The sequence below is a fragment of the Notamacropus eugenii genome, chromosome 5 (genome assembly GCF_028372415.1).
Source record: "Notamacropus eugenii isolate mMacEug1 chromosome 5, mMacEug1.pri_v2, whole genome shotgun sequence".
Lineage (NCBI taxonomy): Eukaryota > Metazoa > Chordata > Mammalia > Diprotodontia > Macropodidae > Notamacropus > Notamacropus eugenii.
The window spans coordinates 117,448,286-117,461,463 of NC_092876.1; the positions used below are offsets into that span (position 1 = coordinate 117,448,286).

The 13,178-nt window shown below is 36.2% G+C and overlaps 1 protein-coding gene and 1 pseudogene across 11 annotated transcripts in view; both read left to right on the plus strand.

Annotated features, from left to right (window-relative positions):
- Window positions 1-13,178, plus strand: part of DLG2 (discs large MAGUK scaffold protein 2) — a 1,590,913-nt gene that overhangs the window by 535,649 nt on the left and 1,042,086 nt on the right. The gene's annotated exons all lie outside the window — the stretch shown is intronic.
- Window positions 152-948, plus strand: LOC140508885 (ATP synthase F(0) complex subunit C2, mitochondrial pseudogene; annotated as a pseudogene).

The window sequence follows — 13,178 nt, forward strand, 5'->3', positions numbered from 1 at the left end:
TTTTTTTTTTCATTTTTCCCAGTAGTACTTATCAAATAAGGTATTATATCCTAGTTAATTTATGTTTTGGGATTTTTTGAAACCTAGTTTATTGAGCTCAGTTTTTTTTTTTATTCTTCATTGTCTACTCTGTTCTCCTTAATCTATTTTTCTGTCTATTTTGTTTTAGTTGATATGAATTTCTTTAGATAACTGCTGTCTTATAAAAGGTTTGTGGTCTGAAAGTATTGCCCTCCCTCTCCCCTTGCTTTCCTTCCTACCTTTGTTCATCATTCCCCGTGATATTCTAGATCCTTATTCCTTAAAATGAATTTAAAACATTATTTTTCCCCTCTCTGTCTCCTCTGCTCTGCCAGCAGTTCTTCAGCTTTTCCCATCATCTCTACCCCTGCCCTTGTGAGGAGCAGCTCTCAGCTGCTGAGTAGACCGTTATCTGCAATGATGCTAAAACAGGCAGAGGTTCGGACAAATGAGAACCTCAGCATTGTGGCAGCATGGTCCCTTGACCTCATTTGTCCTCAGATGTGGATTCCAAACTAGTGCTGTCTCAAGGGACATTGACACAGCAGTCAAGTTCATTGGGACTGGGGCTGCCACTGTAGGGGTGGCTGGCTCTGGAGCTGGTTTTGGGACTGTGTTTGGAAGTCTCATCATTTGGTTATGCCAGGAACTCCTCCTTGAAGCAGCAGCTTTTTTCCTATGCCATCCTGGGCTTTGCCCTGTCTGAGTTCATGGGGCTCTTTTGCCTGATGGTGGCCTTCTTTGTCCTCTTCGCCATGTGATGGAGCCATTTCCATCCCCCAACATTTCTGAATGCTGCTCCTCATCCTCCTGGTCCTTTCATGTTTCTAGCAGCTTATGAATACCTCCCCCTCCACCTTACCAGGTGGTGCTGGGGAAAGTCATGGGCTCAGGTTTCTACAGAGGGAAGACAAATATTCTATTAATAAGCTGAAAAAAAATTATTTTATCTGGCTCTAAAAAGTAGCTCTTTGCTAGTTTGATGGCTGTAGCATTAATACTGTAAATTCACTTTGATAGAATTGTCATTTTTATTGTATTGGGGAGGAAGAAAGGAAGAGAATAAGAATTGATGTAGTACCTATTACATACTATGCTAAGTACTTTATAAATATTATCTCATTTGAGCCTCACATCAACCCTATGAGTTAGGTACTCTTATTATCACCATTTTAGAGCTGAGGAAACTATCGGCAAACATAGACTTGCCTACAGTCAAACATAGTGTCTGACCCTAACTTGAACTCAGGTCTTCCTGTCTTTAGGGCCAGTGCTCTATCCTTCTAGCTGCCTCATTGGTGCATCCTCGTCATGAACACTGACTATTCCTTCAGTTTTTGGAGTAGATTTTTAAAAAATGCATATAAGGAATATTTTGCAGTGGAATCTGTGAGAGCTTATGTAGATAGATTGATCCCCAAATAGACTATAAACTTTGTATTTTGAATTTGTTTTGAATTGTTTTGAATTTCTCTTCTATATTTGTCTTCTTGAATTTTGTTATTTTTATACAGAAATACTATAGATTTTTCTGAGCATAATTTTTAGCATGCAATGTTGTTGAAGCTATTAAATTTTCCTAAGTGTTTCTTTGCTGATTCCCTAGGATTTTCTAAGGAAATTATCAATGCAGCTAGATGGCACAACAAATAGAGGGGCTGAGTCATAAACAGAAATGTATGAATGTGAATGCTGCCTTAGACACTTTCTAGATCCTGGGCAAGGCAACTACCTTGCTTGAATGTTAGTTTTCACAACTGTAAAACAGGGATAAAAATAATGCTTATGTCACACAGTTGTGAGAATTAAATGAGATGGCATATAAAAAGTGCTCTGCAAACCATTAATTACTAAGTCATGAAAAGTTATTTTCAATAACGTGTACATATAGTTTCATCTCTTCTCTGTCTTGGGGATACTAATTTCTTTTTCTAATCTTATTGCTATGGCTAGCACTTCTAGAAGCATATAAAACAATGATGGGGAAAGGAAAAATCCTTGTTTTATTTCATTATCCATTCATTTAGTCAATCATCTATTTATTTATTAATTCGTTCACTTCACCTGAGATGCTTCTAGGGTATTCCCTTAACATATACTGCTTATTTTTAATTTTAGTTAGATACTTTAAAATCAGATTTTAGAGAAAGCTTCTGTGCCTTTTTTTTAATGTTTCAAACACAAATGATATCCTTTATAAAGGTATTTTTCATAAGGTTTTGACTTTTTATTGTTTCTAATATGAATAAATATATTGATCGGTTTTTCTTAAGTTGAACCCCTAGCATCCCTGGTATAAATCCAACTTGATCTTAATGAATAGCTTTTGGATAAATCAATCTCTCTCTCTCTCTCTCTCTCTCTCTCTCTCTCTCTCTCTCTCTCTCTCTCTCTCTCTCTCTCTCTCTCTCTCTCTCTCTCTCTCTCTCTCTCTCTCTCTCTCTCTCTCTCTCTCTCTCTCTCTCTCTCTCTCTCTCTCTCTGCCTTTCTGTCTCTCGGTATGTGTGTTTTGCCAAGATTTTACTTAACATTATAGAATCATAATTCCTTAATGATATCGGCTTAATATTCTCCTTGACTTTACCTTTTCCTGGTTTAGCTTTTATTACCAGATTTGTCTCCTAAAATGAGTTTGATAGTGTACTTTCTCAAGTTTTGAGAATGATTTGTGAAGTGTAGGGATTAACTCTCTAAAAGATTGATAGAATTCTCCTGTCTTTCTATTACAATCAAGATTCTGCCCTATTCACTTTGGTTCTTCCTTTTCAGATAATTTTATTATCGTTTCTAAGATTAGATTATTTAAGATCTGGATTTGTTGTTTTGCTCGTTTGCGTGTTTGATACTTTTGAAGGTAATCTTTATTAATTTTCTATTAGTTTTTTTCAAATTAGATAATTTTATTTTAATAACATTGGGGCATAATAGAATCTAATCATCTTCTTTTTCCTTCTGGTTTGTTGTGATTTTACTTTATTCGTTTTTATTTTGCTGATTTGAATTTCTGCCCTTTTCTTTTTAATTAGATTTGTAGATGGTTTATCAACTTTGTTTTTCTTCTTCAAGAATGAGATATTAATTTTGCTTACCTATTCCAATTCATCTACTTATCCTCTGTCAAAATCTCCCTTTGTGTACTGATTGTTTCTAATTTTTAAATGCTTATTCAATTCATTAGTCTTCTATTTTTCTATTTTGTTAATGTATATTTTAATGATATAATTTTTTCCCTCTGAGGACTATCTTAACATTAGCACAGAAATCTTCCTATGCTGTCTCATCATTGCTTTTCAAATAATTGTTAATTGTTTCAATGATACACTTGTTAGTTAGCATTTCATTAAGTGCCAATTTAGAGCTTCATGTTTAATTTGTCTTCCCTGAGCTGATAACTTTTTCTGGAGTCTTGCTCAGTTCTAATCATCACATATTAAAGGGAACATTGATAGACTGGGACATGTATGGAGAATTGTGACAAAGATGATGGGGAACTCAAATACATGCCTTATGAGGCAAATGATCTGGGCTTGTTTGGTCTGTAGAAGGAAAATTTGGGGTTAGAATGAGTATTCTTTTTCAGTTTTTGACAGTTCTTCATATGATAGAGGGATTGAATTTGTTTTGAATGGCCCCAGGGAGGAGAAGTAGGACTCATGGGAAAAAGTTAGAGAGACAAATTGTGGTTTAATATAAAGAGAATTCCATAAATAGTGTCATTCAAATGTACGGGGGGCTATTTCATGAATTCTTTCTCACCAAAGGTCTTCAAGCAGAGTTCAGATGACCACTTATTAGGGATGTTGTAAAGGGAGATGAGTAGACTGGGTGGATGAATGAAAGAAGGACTTTGTGCCATGCACTATGATAAACTCTAGGGAAGCAAAGAGAAAAACACAAGGAATGTTTCCATCAATCATGGAAGTGGAATAAATGACCAATAATGTCTAACATCCTTTCACACTATTAGTGCATTAGGGGCCAAGAGGTTAAGTTATTACCCCAGGGCATATAACCCACCAGTGGGAGAATTATGACTAGAACCCTTGTCTTCTTGAGCTAAGTATAGAATACTTACCATTATACTAAAAATTTAACCTTCAGCAAATTTGGGACACATTTTGGAAGTACAATAGTTTCTCAATAATAATAGGAAGGTTACAAAGAATTTTAGACTCATCCAATGTCATAAATGAATTCATTCAGAAATTAACTTAAAAAAAAGTTTGCCTTCTTCCTGAAATGTTAATTAGAGATTTAAACACATTTGGAGTATACATGGTCTGATGAAAACAAACTGGACTATGAGGCACAAGGTTTGTGTTCTGCCCTGGACTACTTTACTAATTAGATATATGATTTTGATCAAATGACTCAGTATTTTCATATCACAATAATAATAATAGTAAATAATAGCTGACATTTATATTGTATCTACAATGTGCCAGGCACTGTCTAAGCATTTTATAATCGTTATCTCATTTGATCCTCACAACAACCCTGGGAGATTGGTGCTATTATTATCTTCATTTACAGGTGAGTAAACTGAGGCAGAAGGTGGTTAAGAGATTTGCCCAAGGTCATACAGCTAGTAAATGTCTGAGGCCAGACTGGAACCCAAGTCTTCCTTCCTCTAGGTCTAGTGCTCTATTCACGGCTCTACCTAGCTCCACTGAAGTTGTACTTTAATGCTCATAAATATATTTTATATGGGGCTACTTATATATGCTTTTAAGATTTGCAAACATTTTGATACATTATCTCAATTGCACATGATAAGTAAATAAAGCAAAGTTCTTAAAGACTATGCCCACAAAACAATTTGTTGTTGTTATTTTTGGTTGTTGTTTAGTCATTTTGTAGTGATGCCTGACTCTATATGACCCCATTTAGGGTTTTCTTGGCAAAGGTACTAGAGTGGTTTGCCAGTTTCAGGGTTAAGTGACTTGCTCAGGGTCACATAAATAGTTAGTGTCTAAGGCCAGATTTGAATGCAGAAAGAGAAGTCTTCCTGAATTCGGGTCCAGTGCTCTATCTACAATAAAAGTGCCAGCAAAATAATAACTTTATTTAATTCAAGTCTTTTGTTTATGGAAAAGTTTTGAGTATGAGACAAGTGAAGGACTGCCCTGTTAGGGAATAGACCTAGGTAAGTTTGGGAAGGTTCATTGTAGAGACCAGTGAGCTCGATTTTTATTCCTGGAAAACTCCTAGAGCATTATATTAAAGGGAAAATTAGTCAGTACCTAGAAAAGAGAGTAGTGGTCACAAAGAGCCAGCCTAATTTTTGTCAATAACAGGTCATTCCAGACTAACTTTATTTCCTTATTTGATAAGGATGTTTGAGAAATATGTGTATATGTATGTATGTGTATATATATATATATATATATATATGTGCATGTGCAAAATGAAATCTACTTAGGTTATATTTAACTAGCTTTACTCTGAATAACTTCATATGTGTCATGATATTTTAGGCAATTATTCAATTATGTCTTCCATTATAGTATGTTAATCTTCTATCACAGTCATATATAAATATGTCATAATTTATTCAGCCATCTCATAGCTGTTGGGGACATATTTTGTTTCCACATTTTCATCATAAGTAATACTTCTCTGAAAATGTATCCATAGGTCTTTTCTTACTGTCAGCAATTTCCTTGTGTTGTAGTAGCAGTACTATACTTTGTGCTAGATTTTATCAAAATTCTTGACAGTTTTACATTTTATTTTTTATGGAAAATATGGATAAATGGGAGCTAGTCAGTACAGTTAGGTATATCTGGACATGGTTGAATGGTCAGATGGAGACAGTAGTTATTGCAGTTCTATATCAGCTTGGAAAGATGTTTCTAGTAGAGTGCTCTGGAGATGAGTTTTGATGCCTAAGCTGTTTGAATATTTTGCCAGCAATTCTGACAAAGTCATAGAGAACACACTCCTCAGCTTCACAGATGATAGGAAAATGGTCTGAAGAGCTAATGTGAATGATGGCCAAAATTTGAAAAGATCTTAATAAGCTACCATGCTGAACCAAATCTAATAAAATGAAATTTAATAGATGTATATCTTCAGTTTGACTTCAAAAATTCAACTTTTTACTATTAGATAGAAGAAGATAAAGAGCAGTTCAACTGAAATATAAAAGTCTCCTGGTTTTATTTGAACATTTTCTCAATGTGGTTCAACTACAGTATGGCAGCTCAGAACATTATAAGAGTTTAGTCCATAGTAATATGGTCAGAGCATTCAGGACAAGAGAGATGAGACAACCATATATTTGGTCCTGATCAGAATATATCAGAAGAGCATTAATAATCTAGAGGACATCTAGAAGACCATAACTGCAATAGTGAAGGCCTTTTAATTGAAGTAACTCTCATGGAAATACAATATTGGGTGTCACGTGGAACAGAATAAAACTCATTCTGTCTTAAAAACACTATTAGATGAACGACTTTGGGAAATAACCTCATTGAACCTCAGTTTCCTCCTGTGTAAATGGAATCAATAAGACTTCTGGTGCTACCTCATAGAGTTGTTGCATGGATCAAGAGGACGCTTTCACATGAAATTGTTCATGAACCTTAAAGTACACTGATGATCTGGAAGGGTCAACATTATATACTGGAAAGAGTACTGGATTTAAAATCAGCAGACTTAGATTAAAATTCTGGTTCTGATGCTTTCGACCCATGTGACATTTACCTAGAGGCAGCTAGATGGCACCATACTTCTCAGAGCACTTGGCAACCTTGGGCAAGTCACTTAACCTCTGTTTGCCTCAGTTTCCTCATCTGTAAAATGGGGATAACAATAACACTCCAATAAGGACTCCTAGGGTCTCTATCAGCATCAAACGAGAAAATATTTGTGAAGTACTTAGTACACTACCTGGCACAAGGTACTTGTCTCTCCTTTTTCCCTTGAAGGAGATTTTTGACTCACTTTTCTTTTATGTAAATTGAAGGCCTTTGACTTGATGATCTTGACATTTCCTTTCAGCCTCTTATCTTATGGATCTTTGAAATTGTCCCATATCATTCTGCAGGGAGGTAATACAGTAGACAGAGCACTAGACCTGGAGTTAGTAAGACCTGAGTTCACATCAGCTTCTAACACTTCTGACACAGTCATGTGACCTTGGGAAAATAATTTGCTTTTTTCTGCCTTAGTTTCCTCTTAACAACAACATCTACTTCCTAGGATTGTTGTGAAGATAAAATGAGATATTATTTTTAAAGTGTTTTGCAAACCTCAAAGCACAATATATAGATACCAGCTTTTATTATCATCATCCTGAGAGAAGTAATTGACAATTAATGTTTTAAGATTTTCAAAGTAATTGACATGAATTATTTTATTTGTGGTCAAAACAGCCACGTAAAGTAGATACAACTGGGATCATTCTCTTTATTTACAAATGAAGAAACTGAGACTCAGGAGTACAAAGACGTACCTCCTGAGGGTCACAGCAGATAAGCATCAAAGGTGACTTCTGAATTTGGAATTCCTAGTTCCAAGTGCAAGATTCTGTCTACTGTACCACTCTTTTCATTTTGTGCCTCATGACTACTAAATTCATTCAGTCTCCGGTTTTCATCAGCACAATTCATGTGAACTCTCCTCAATTAAAGTGATCTATATTATTACTGTTAATGTTGTTACTAATAGCAATTTTTCTGCCTTAACATTTCTTTAGATCAACAAGGGAAGTATGACACAACAGAAAAACATTAGATTTACACTCACGTTTGAACCTAAATTTAGAGATCCCAGTTTTCTAAGAATTGTTTGAATTCTGTCATTTGGAGGTAGCTGGGGTGCTCGAATCAAGAAGACCTAAATTCAAATCCAGACTCAGACACTTACTATGTGATCCTGAGTAAGTAGCATAACTGTTAGCCTTAATTTACAGGAGAAGGAAATGGCAAACTACTTCAGCATGTTTGCCAAGAAAGCCCACTGGCCGTATGGGAGTGCTATGGTGCAAGGCTCACAAAAAGTCAGGCACAACTGAGTGACTTAACAAAAACAATCACTTAGAGAACTTAGTCCAAGCTTGAACTAGATGCCTTCTCTGAATTTCCTTCTACCTCCCACTGTGCCATAACTCTCTATACAGGACCCAAAAGATGTGCTCCCCTGATCCACTCACTGTGAGCTACCACACACATCTTCCAGAGTCCTTACTTTCCATCCCCACACATGGTATCAAATTTTCTGTCTACAAATTCACAAATGCTTTTTTTTAATCTTTGAAAATAATTTGAGGGTGATATTGGAGTTCTGAAATGTTTCTTTTCTTTTTTTCTTTAAGTTGAGGAGAAATGCTAACTTGAAACTAGTAGTCACTAGCATTCTTTAAGCTATGCTAACTCTGGGGATAGAAAAAAAGCGAAAAAAAATAGTTACTCTTCTCAAGGAGCTCATAGTCTAATGGAAAGTAATTGAATATCTGCTTGTTCAGTCATTTTCAGTAGTGTCCAACTTTTCGTGACCCCAGTTAGTGTTTTCTTGGTAGAGATATGGGGTGGTTTGACATTTCCTTTTCCAGCTTATTTTAAAGCTGATTAAACCAAGGCAAACAGGTTTAAGTGACTTGGCCAGGATCATATAACTAGTCTGACATCACATTTGATCTCAGAAAGATGTGTCTTCCTGACTCTAGCCAGACCCAGCATTCTATTCACTGTGCCACCTATCTGAATAGCTACATTTATTTCATAACTGTGATAATTTTTAGAACTGAAGTCATAAAACCAAACAAATAGTTAATAGTTCTTATAGACACAAGAACTTGATATCGATGCTCTCAGTTCCAGGCTTATACTATATTATATTTTTCTCTTGATCCCAGGAACCAATCTGGTGTGTTATTAAGCATAATAAATTGGGAGTCATGATACCTATGTTCTAATCTGTCACTTTATTAGCTGTATCACCTAGAGAAAATCGTTTCTCTCTCTTGGGGCTCCATTTTTCTCATCAATAAAAATATTGTGTGATTGATGAAACCTCATATTTACAGCCAGCCCTGGACCCAACCCTGTCCTTTTGCCATTGGCCTTTTGTGAACTTGTCACATGTCTTCTCCCTTTCCACTCTTACTTTGGAAAATAAATTCATAATAATATGGTCTGGAAAAATAATGTTAAAGGATTGTGTATTGTCCTCTGTACCATTGCTGGGAAATCTCAGAGCAAATCACCCTTTCCAGGTCACTTCCTAAATAAGAAAATGTATTGTATCCCATAAAATAACATTATCTCGTTGAGGTCAGGATCTCCCACTTTTGTATTCATGTCCCTAGTACTTAACAAAATATATAGCAAGTACTTGATAAATGCCTATTTCAAAGGATTAGAGTTTGAGAGTCAGAAGAGGCCTTAGAGCTCATCTAGTCCAGTACCTTTGTTTTATAAATGGTACAAATAAGGGCCAGAAAGATAAATGAATTTTTCCAGTGTCATACAGACAAAGAGTAACAGATGATCTGGGATTAGATAAATTGGAAATAATATCTACCTTTAATCATCTTCGTTTCATGTTGTATCATTAGATGACTCACGGAACATATGATATTTCTTCCATTTTTTGCCTTAAGTGTTGTGCAGATGAATTCTATTAAATCTGAAACTCACCTATCTTCTTTTTTTGCCTTATCTATTTTGTAGGATTTAGAGTTGCATCATTTTTTTTAACATTTGAGACTTGTCTATTACATTTTTAAAATAAGAAATAGCTATTTCAAATATTTTAATGAGTTCTTTGTAAGACATTTAAAACACCCGTTTGTGAGGATAAAATCCATTGGAGAGAGAGAATACAGAACAGAAGAAACCAAAGAACTCAATAATTTTCTTGATTTGGGGCAGGATCTGAATCCATTATTTTCTGATTGACCACATGCTGCTCTGTAATCTCATTTCTATTTTTCATCAAAAATCTCTCCTTTTTGGTGTCTAGATTGTTGAAGCCTTTTCTTCTTGAAGTAAGCATCAGTAAAAATGATTTGGCATTTTTACACCCAAGAGGTTAACCTTGGCAGAGGTGACAATGACAAATTTCTTATGGGTCCTTCACGGAGGTACAAGTTGGTGGTCAGAGTCCAGTTACCAGCAGCAACCCACTAGCCAGATGCTCCAGGAAAACCACTCACTTGCCCCTTTGGTAGCCAGAGAGCGTAGTCAGAACTGTGCCCAGGGTGATGCTGGCTCGAAGTATCCTTACCTGCTGGCTGAAGGGCTCTTTGCCATAATTTAACAGCTTTCTAGGCACATCCCCAGCAGGGTAATACCTAGGCATTTTGCAAATCTTTACCACTTGAATTCCTCCATTCTTATCACCACCAACTGGCTTTGAGATAGTGACAGTTATCTTGTCTTTCTTTATCCTTTCAAATTGGAGTTCAGGTGCCACATATTTCCACTTGTATGTGGCTTGTTGGGACTGCATCACAGACTGTGTCTATCTACCAATCCTTCACTTGCAGTGCTTCAGAGGCTTCATCACCACATTTTGAGACACATCTTTCTTTTTATTCTTCTTTTCCTTTTTGACTTTTTTTCCCTTTTCTTCTTTTGGGGGTCTTTTTGTCTGCCTTCTTGAAGGAAGAGAAAGCTATTACATAATTCGTTACACTTTTAATACTATCTGATTTCTAGAACATCACACCTCCTTATCCCTATATTTTCCATTTAACAATAAGAATTCAGCAAAATTTATATTAAAATATGCCCAGATCTATAGTTTTTTTTAACTGTATGTATTCTTTTTAGACTTTATAAATGTTATTACTATCTCATTAAGAGACAACCAGATCTGCTTTTTTGCTTAGGAAGGGGTGGGGAACCTGTGGCCTTGAGGCCATATGTGACCCTTTAGGTCCTCAAGTGCAGTCCTTTGACTGAATCCAAACTTCACAGATCAAATCCTCTTAATAAAAGAATTTGTTCTGTAAAATTTGGACTCAGTCAAAAAACTGCACCCAAGGTCCTACAAGGCCACATGTGGTACCCGTATGACCTCGAGGCCTCAGGTTTCCCATCCAAGATTAGAGGCTACTAATAGTAGCTGTTCACATTTAAATAGTGCTTTAAGTTTTTCAAATATTTTCATCATAATAATTTTGTGAAGTGGTAATGAAAATATTATGATCCACCTTTACATATAAAAACACTGAAACTTGCCCATTATCACACCAGGAGTAAGTTCCTGAAACCAGAACTGATCACTCATCCCCTGATCCCACATTCAGTGTTATACCATGCTACCAACAGATAGATTACTTAAAAAAGGAGTTAGATGAGTCACACATTCTTGCTGTTACTGTATGTTTTTAGGTTGCTCCCTAAATTGTACCTGTCTTTGACTATAGTAGAAAATAGCTCATATCTGTGTCTTGGTTTGAGAAAAAAAATGGATCTGGTAAGGTGCAACAACTGAGATTTTACAGATAATGAAGCTCACTCTTGGGGACTTAAGCGTCTTACCCTATGTCATGTAATTAGCAAATGTCAGCTATAACTGGAATTCAGATTGTCAGTTCCAAGGCCCACAGTTCTGGATTCTATGGAATTGTCTCTCTGTTATAAGAATGGCAGAATCTGTTTGCCTAAATCAGAAGAGTGAAATGGACATTAAACAACCAGGGTTTCACACTTAGGGAAGGAGACTATGTATATGTATTGTTCTGGTTCGTGGTTGTTCTCAAAGAGGACCAAAATGACTTCACTGTGTTGGGATCAAGGTAGAGTGTGTCCTACTGTGGCTAACCAGACCATTCTGAGCTCAGAGGGCTTTACCATAGGTCAGGCACAAATAGTCCACATGAGTGTTTGGAGTGGAGTAATGAATGTTAGAAGAGATAAGAGGAGAGACAACGCTAGAGCAAAGTTAAGGGCTTTATTATTGACTTCCTAATGACTTTTATGAGGACATATGTATTCTCTACCATTTAAAATGCATTAGATTATACACCACATTAATGGTTAGCTTTTAAGTTAGATGGCAGGTTAATTGTCAACGCTAATGTTTAATTTCAAGATTTGTGTCTTACTCAATTTGTGTAATTGGCAATGTTCCTAAATCCAGCCTTGTCCTTCCTTCTGCATCTCAATCAAACTTTCCACTTTTTGCCTCATTCATTTATAGTTCGTATTTATCTGAATTTGCTGGTTACATTTAATTCATTTCCATTCACTGTCCATTACGTTCCTACTTTATGGAGGCGTTGTGCTCTAGATATTGCATTCGGCAAACCTGATTCGGAAGATTTCTTGACTACTCTGCCTTCTTTAATCTATCTTTCACTCAGCTACCAAATTAATCTTCCTAAAGCACCAGTTTGATCATATCAATCACTGTTAAAGCACCTTTAATGACTCCCTATTGCTTTTTACTATAACATGTGAACTCCTCAGCCAGATATTTGAGATGAAACAATCTAGTTCAACCTGCTTGTTCAGATTTCCTTTGCACTTCTCCATCTTATGCACTCTACATTACAATTGAAAAAAGACTGCTAGCGGAATCTGATTCCATGCCACCATCTTCCACCTCTGAGAATTCCTGTACACCATCTTTTAGGCCTAGAACATACTGTCTCTTGCATATTCATCACTTGAAACATTTTCCTTTCTTCAAACCCAAGTCAGGCAACTTCTCCTTTGCAGCTTTCTTTTCTTCCCTCCCTCTGTTTGTTTCTTTCTCTGTCTCATCTCTTGTCCTTCCTTCCTTCCTTCCTTCTTTCCTCCCTCCTTCCCTTAGTCACTGCGCTCTCTCTCTCTCTCTCTCTCTCTCTCTCTCTCTCTCTCTCTCTCTCTCTCTCTCTCCCCCCCCTGCCCTCCCCTCCCTTCCCCTCCCCTCATAAGAATCTTCCTTATATGGCACCAACTTTTCACCCTGTCACATTCATATCCCTAGTACTGAACATAAAGTAGTACTAAACATAATGACTTCATATGATAAACACTTCATAATTATGTGCAAAATTGAATTGATTTTGGCAGATATGGTTATGGCAGATGATAAAAAACAAATCCTAGTGTCCTGAGATTTTATTCTCTAACCTATTATTATATATAACAATATATTAGGAAGGTGTTATGCAAGATTTCAACTAGGCAGCTCCTTGGAGCTAGTTTTCTGAC